Source organism: Cupressus sempervirens, chromosome 11, assembly GCF_028749045.1.
Source record: "Cupressus sempervirens isolate cs-2001-9-10 chromosome 11, ASM2874904v1, whole genome shotgun sequence".
In the NCBI taxonomy this organism is placed as follows: Eukaryota; Viridiplantae; Streptophyta; class Pinopsida; order Cupressales; family Cupressaceae; genus Cupressus; species Cupressus sempervirens.
Window position 1 is genome coordinate 751,026,505 of NC_143128.1, and position 8,116 is coordinate 751,034,620.

General features: G+C 33.0%; 1 pseudogene; it reads left to right on the top strand.

Annotated features, from left to right (window-relative positions):
- The first annotated feature begins 2,210 nt into the window (after window positions 1–2,210).
- Window positions 2,211–5,212, top strand: LOC149531780 (2-succinylbenzoate--CoA ligase, chloroplastic/peroxisomal-like; annotated as a pseudogene).
- Window positions 5,213–8,116: the final 2,904 nt, after the last annotated feature.

Consider the following 8,116-nt stretch of genomic DNA (forward strand, 5'->3'; position numbering starts at 1 on the left):
TGTGTTGTAAGCCTTTAACAGGGCATGCCTTTCATAGGGCATTACTTTAGAAGAGTGAGAATGGAGTAGCATGTTACTAGTGGTTTTTTTCAAATTGGGTTTCCATGTAAATCATTGTGTCATGTGTTGATTTCTATGTGTCATGCTTGCATGTTAATTTATAGTAACTTGCTGATTAGAAAAGTTAAAGTTTGGATGAATGAATAGTTGAATGGGCTAACTATACTTAGTGAAAAGTTTGAATAAGACATTTGGACCTTGAATAACTTATTCACCCCCCTCCCCCCTCTCAATTATTTTAAAGCATTTCTAATAGGTGGTACGTGAGTTCAAAAGCAAGAAGATATAACTGAATGAATTCAAAAACAAGATCATGATAGCTAGATAATCATGCAAAAGAATGTTCCAATGGAGTCAATTGGTGGTCATAAAGAATGGTACACAATATTACTTGGTACTTCTTTTGAAAATATAACAACAACCCAACTCAGGTTAGGATTGTCAAACATAAAACTGGTGGAACTAGCTAGAACTTTGTACATTTTGAAGCAAACAGAAACTTTCATGAATTTCTTAAAATATTCATAAGCAAGAAATATTATAATTTGAAAGGTAAACTTAATGTTATTAATAAAAATGGTGAAAAGGTTAATATTTGTGGAGAATGGTAACAAAAAAATTGATTATTTGAATACATTTCATTTGCAAAAACAATAGTGCCTCAACCTAGGGTAGGAGATAAATCAGAAGTTAAGCTAACCATGGCTTTTTATAGTTGGAAGCAATCAGCAATCTTGTTTAGTTTCTTTGGATATTCAAGAATCAAGAGGTGAGAATTATAGATACTTCATGTCTGTCAGAATAATATTTGAAACCCTATGTAGGACAATGGCTTATGGGTACATGAATATCTAGCACCTGCAAGATAAAATTCTATATCAAATTTGCATTACAATCAGCCATGCATAGGGACAAAAATAATCATTGTGGAGTCATTCATTCAATGGCCATATCCTTAAATGATGTAGTAATTAACAGAAATGGAGAATATAATTTTTATTAAAAATTATGCCAATCATAAAGAAAGAAAAATAATAATTTTATAGAATTAATGCAATTCATAATAGAATTAATGCAAATCAGTTGAAGAGATTTCATGGCAATCATAAAGTAAGAAAAACAATAATTTTACGAAATTAATGCATTCATAAAAAAATTAATGCAAATCAGTTGAAGAAATTTTATAATGGAATTAATGCAAATAAAACTACTGTAATTAGGTATAGCAAGAGAAAGGTTTTAGTTCTTGTGTACTACCACTTTGCTGCTTGATTTTCTCCCATATCTTGCTAATAAGAAAAGGGAATCCAATGCACAAGAACCTATAAATATTTTCTCGTAGAATTGTAACACTTAATGTAATCTATTGCTTTAAACTTTTTGCTATCTAGCATCATTTCTACGCATATTTGTCAATAATCTGATGGTTAAATTGTAGAATTGTCATTCAAATTCATATTAGAATGCTATTACTAAGTATTTAGGTTAGGGTGAGATCCTCCATACATGACATCACCAATTCAAGTGCAATCAAAAGTTCTTACCACCAAAAGTTTAGAAAACTAGTGCATTTACTCCAAATTAAAGCTAGATTAATACAAATCTAGTATGTGATCTCTATGAACAAGAGGCAGCTAAACAATGGAGGTGTTGAGATCTACTTTTGCATTCATGATGTTGTTACTTCGGTAACCATAAAATTGTTGAGAAAAATAACATAATGATTGTCTTACTCATATGTTAAACCAAAATGCAATATCAACATGAGTGACTTAGTTGTGTACCATTTGAGCATTGGCGAGCTCTGATTGTTCATCAAAATAGTGTTACAAGCACTTCTACCAATCCAAGCTATCCATACAAAACAACTTGAACATTTATTTTTTATTAAAAGAGGGATAAAGATTATTCAAACTCAAAAGAGATTACAATAAAAGAGCACAAAAAAGAGAGCGTTAAATGCAAAGGAATGTGTTTGAACTTTGAATCTTAGCAACACAAAGACAAAGTTCAATTCAAACATCTTGTTAGTGCTAATAGTTTTTTAATCAATTTCTTCACTAGATGACTAAATAGACCCTACTTGTTAGTGCTACTAGTTTATGCATGTGGAATTCTTCTAACTTTTGATTGATTTTGTTCGGATAGAAATGCTGAACTCAACTGGAGTTTTGATAGTGATTAGTGTAGAGTCTATTGGAGTATATGTAGGAGGGTTCCACAACCTTGACTTTTGCTAGGCACCAGATTCAGTAGCTCTCATATGCTTTACATCAAGTGTTCTACACTCTTTCAGTGATGCTTTCCTCCATGTGCTTAGAATGTTAATGCTCTATAATTTTTATTTTGTAGGTACAACAACCAACCCAAAGGAAGTAGCAATCAGCCATGATGCACTCATTGTTTAGTCAGAAGCAAAGATTTCCAGTATAGGCTACAATCATAATGACATAATCAATCTCTCAAATATTTATACTTAACTTATGATTTGTGTTATGATATTGCTATCAGGATTTAATTATGTAGTTTTTGGTTATTTTATAGTTAACTTATGAATTGTGTGTTAGAGCTCTACACTTTGTAGTTATTATGCTTCTCACAACACATGTCCCAGTTTAGCAAATCAGAAATTTGTCAATTTAAAAAATAGTACGAAGAGTAAAACCACCCTTAAACTTCACATACTAAGGAAACATTAGGCTTGGAAAAGTAAGTCAACTTTGACTATTTAACATTTTAGCCTAGGAATCAAGCCTTAATGTGTGATGTTTAAGCCGTCAACTTTAGAAAATAATGTAAGAATTATTTTTAAGATGTCTCCAAATTATAGAATCTAGAAAATTCTCATTTTTTCTTCCTCATATCATGTTTGATAGGTTTATCTTTACACTTCTCCACTATGCCACATTTTGTGGAATCTCTTTGGCATTGGCCATTGTACTGGCAGGAGGATGCCATATCCTTATACCCAAGTTTGAAGCAACTTTTTCTCTATTTTCAATACAAAGATACTCTATATTAGAGATGATCACTATACCAACTATGCTTGCTGATATAGTTACATTTTGCATCAATTTGAGGTACGCTAATAATTACTTTTACTTGCGTAACTGAATTCTCTTACTAAAAACATAAAAATTAAAATGTTTTATTCAGACCATTCCAAAGTTCAAACTCTCTTGGAAAAACATTGTTTCTTTTGTTTGTCAAAACCTAGTAGAAATAAGAGGTTTTTCTCAATATGTAGTAAAACCATAGTAAGAAGAGATGTAGTCACTGGTAATCTTTTGGAAAATGTGGCTGCACACAAGTTAGAACCAAACCCAAGTGTTGAGAAGAAGGAACATTTGCTGAGGAAAGATTTTCCATGGAACAAAAATCTCAGCTATATTGTAAAACTATAATATTTGTAAAGGCTAAAAATGAACTTGCGGGAATAAATCTAATTTGGATATTGCTAATTGTCTATTCCTCATGCTTCTAAAATAGAAGAAATAAATAAGAATCAACGCTATGCTTTTCAAGTCTTGAGAAGATACTTAATGGAGCTGGAAGCCAGTCACCACAACCTATCAAGAAAGTCACTAAAATTTTTCTAAGAGCTTAGATCTTTTCGGCTTATGGTTAGTTTACAATCTACTTTAATAATAGGAAAGGGAGATGATAGAATCATTGAAAACTCTCTCTTTTAATTATTTCTATTAACCTTTATGGCATATTATTTTCTTTTATGTAGTTGCATTCATTTAACTATTTCATATCACTTCCTAAGGAGACCTAATTCTACTTCTTTTTCTAAACTCTTGTTTGCTATTATTTTAAAAAAGGTATGATAGAGGCATATTCCTCAATGAATTTCACTCTTGCCCATGATACAATCATTCAACAAGGAAGTTTTACTAAAATACAGGATTATTCCATGGATCCAGTCGATCAGAATAATTTTCAAGATTGCTGAATAAGAGTTTGTGTGGGAAAGCCTGCTCCTTGTGGAAATACAGATAGAACATAGTGATGAATGTCTTGAAGCTAATAACTTATACAATGTGGGGACTATAATGACAAGAGGCCCACATGTGATACTGAAGTGTTGGGGCAAAAATGATTCAACCACAACATCATTGAGTGAAAATGGATGGTTAAATACAAGGGATCTTGGATGGATTGATGAAGAGGGAAGATTATGGATTCTTGGCCGATCTAAAGACATGATTAAAAGTGGTGGTGAAAATTTTTATCCTTTCGAGGTGAGTGTTTCTCTTCTAGCTCAATGCCAACTTATAATAACATCAATTGTTGTAAAATTGCACCCATAAAATCATCTTGTTCTATTGTGGCAATTTATTCTGTTATTGGTCTAGATATGTTCACCTCTACTTAATTACTTTTGGCACTTTTTGGTTCTTTTTAAAGTTGCCCATCTACAAAAACTTAATTTGTTTCAAATGAAATCACTTCAACTTTAGTTGCTTAGCATAATTTTCATTGATGGTCAAGATGATACTCATCTATTTCATATATGCTAGAAAATAATTTTATACCATCACAGGTGGAGAAGATCCTATTAAAACATCTAGAGATTTTGGCTACTATCATTGAATCCCAGATCCAAGGTTTATTGAAATTATTAGTACATGCATCTAGCTAAGGGATGGTTGGCACTGGGAACATTAGAATTTCACAATGCTGAACAATGTATCTATGAATGAGCACAAAAAATTATCCCCAATGTTGCTACAATTATTTTGTAAATAGAAAGGACTTTCTGGGTATACCTCTCCTATCGACCTATTTAAAAATTGTAGATTATGTGGCTATATTCTTTATAACATAGCCTTATATGTTGGAAAATCTTCAATGGAGACACAATCGACAAGTTTGCATCTAGAATCAACTGTGTATGTTTTGTAATTAATATTTTAGATCATTTTCAAGAATTTATTATTGGATTTTCTTCCCACACCTTAAAAATGGAAAGAAATGGTTTGTGCTCTGTATAAATAGGTTTAAGTCACAAAGGATGTTCTTCCCATAGAAAGAACCATTTCCAAGAACCACAATAGGAAAAGTGAAGAGAGATCCACTAAAGAGAGAAATTGTTTTGAGACTTCAACCCTATTCAAAATTGGCAGCAGCTAGAAGCAGCTTGTAGAATACAATATTGCTCTTAATTTCTGACGAACTCTCTTCTGTTCATTTTCATGTATTATGAACAAAATAGAAGACAAAATTCCCAAATAAATTAGATTGTCAACTTTGCTAATTGAACAGCTAAATCTGAGATGATTTAGGGCCCACCTGGATTCGAACCAGGGAAGCTTGTATAATATATGTTTTTAGAAAATCCTCCTAATTGGAGTGTTTCAAGTTGGATATAGTTGATTTGACTAACTACTGAGAATAGGGGCTAGTAGGTTGATTTTTTTGGGTTAAAAGTTTAGTATGCTTGAGCAAGAGAATAATATGGTATAGGCTACAAAAGCACACAAAATAAATAATATAATTTTTTGTAGAATTCAGTCACAGGATCACTGGAACAAAGCATATATTCATCATGAAAATCATGGCATGGGTTACATTTCCCTAAAGCTTGCCCACATCATCCAACGATCATAGACATTATTCTCTTGTTTCACTTAACCACAAAATTAAAGTTGTCTACCATGCCACATAGCATGAATCTATCTCTGGGATCAAGACATAAGAGATGTAACTACCACATACACAACTCTAGTAAACAATAGCACATATAAGTTTGACAAGCTCCACTTACTCAGGGACTAGTATTAGCAGCTTGGAAAACTTGTCCCTCAAGATTATTGTCAATATCAGGTTCACCGACAGCACCAAAACCACACCTGGATTCGAACTAGGGTCCGCCTGATCTACAGTTAGATGCTCTATGTTGACAAGAACCTAGATGCCCTCTACATCCTGCACACACTAGGTCTTTTGATCATTCACCAATTCTTGTGCTTGTGCAGCTCCCATGCATGCTCCATGTTAAAAATAACAATGGAATAGGCCAAAACCATTTTTCATTTTAACATGTTAAGCTTGTGTTGGTCAAAATTATGACCAACACTTAGTGGTGGTCAAAATTTCAACCAACACAGGCATGAATTTAAAAAAAAAGATGTTTTTCCTTGCATACTCTGACCAAATTGACCCCATTTTAATAGATGGTAAAAAATTTTGGTCTAAAAATGCGGTCAAATGTACTAGTTTTCAGCCTTGATGAACAAGCAAGGAAAAGAGGCATGAATCTTGCTACAAACAAGTGAGACCATGCACCAATCATAGTCATTGATGGAAAAATAATGAACTTCGGAAAGGTATGTTCTAGAACTAAACAAGAAGATTTTGTACATCTATGTCAAGAATTTTATGATATATTTTCTTGGACATATGATGATTTGAAAGGGTTTCATCCTAACTTGTTTCAACATACTATAGATTTGGTAGATAATGTCAAGCTTGTTAGGTAGAAATAGAGGCCACTAAACCCCAAGATTGAGTCCCTAATGAGAAATGAGCTATGTAAATTAATTGAGGCCAATATCATTTTCCCTATCAAGCATTCCTCTTGGGTGGAAAACCTTGTCCCTATTAGAAAAAATAATTAAGAAATTAGATTGTGTGTAGATTTTACAGATCATAACAAAGCCTCCTTAAAGGATCATCATGCCCTCCCTTCTATGGAACAAATATTGTCTACGGCTAGTGGTTCAGAAAGATCCTCCTTCTTGGATGGGTTCTCAGGTTATAACTAGGTGTTGGTCAAGGAAATTGATAGATATAAAACTTCTTTCACTACTAAATGGGGTACTTATGCCTATAGTAAAATTCCATTCAAACTAACAAATGTAGGTGCCACATTTCAAAAAGCAATGGAGATGGCCTTCAAAAATATGATTGAAAAATTTGTGTTGGTCTACTTTGATGATATCACAGTATACTCAAGAAATATAGTAGAGCATTTCAATCACCTTAGGCAGGTATTTATAAAATGTAGAGTACAGGGTGTCTCTGAATCCAAGCAAGTGTATCTTTGCCACTAACCAAGGAAAATTATTAGCGCATATTGTATCCAAGGATGGTATAACTATCGATATAGAAAGAACAAAAGAAATACTTGCCCTTACCCTTCCTAACCACAAGAAAATTCTACAAAGTTTCCTTAGTAAGATAAATTTTCTAAGAATATTTATTCCTAACCTAGCTTCCATGGTGAAACCTCTCATAGTTATGGTAAAGAAGAGTATGTCTTTCTGATGGACCATGGGAGGGAAAGAAAGCTTTGAAGAGATCAAGGTAGGCATAGATTCAGCTCCCATGCTCATTAATCTAAATTTTGATAAGGGTTTCATCCTTTATAGCTTGGGAGGTGCATTGAGTATTTTTTTTGTCCTATCAATAAATAAATGGAAAAAATGAGGACCAAGCTATTGCTTTTTTTAGTGAAGTACTTAAGGAATATGAAAATAAATATAGCTATATTGAAAAGAAAGCTCTTGTAGCCATAAGAGCCTTGAAGAAATTTAGACACCTGTTGTCTCATAACAAAATTCATTTGCTGGTTCCTCATGCTAGTGTAAAATATTTCTTGTTGAGCAAAGATATTAATGAGAGGAGAGCTAGCTAGATCACTAAGGTAATGGAATATGATGTGGACATTCATATCACCATATTAATAAGGGGAAGGGGATTGTGTGAGTAGATGATCTCATCTAATGAGATTGCAAAGGAGGTTGTCTTAGTATTAACTGAACAACATGAGACAAGAGATGACAATCCTAAGGGTTGGATGGATGATATGAAAGCCTTCTTGGTTGAGAATGGATATCCTTAGGGGCTAGATAAAGCTAAGAGAAGAAATTTTAGGCTACAGTCTATTCCTTATTCTATAATTGATGGCGTTCTTTTTTGAAAAGATTTTAGTGGGACCCTACTAAGATGTATGGATGCAGGTCAAGTAGAGAGAATAGTCAAAGAACTTCATGATTGCCCTGATGGTGGCCATTTCTCAGCAAGGACTAATACACTAAAAATTATG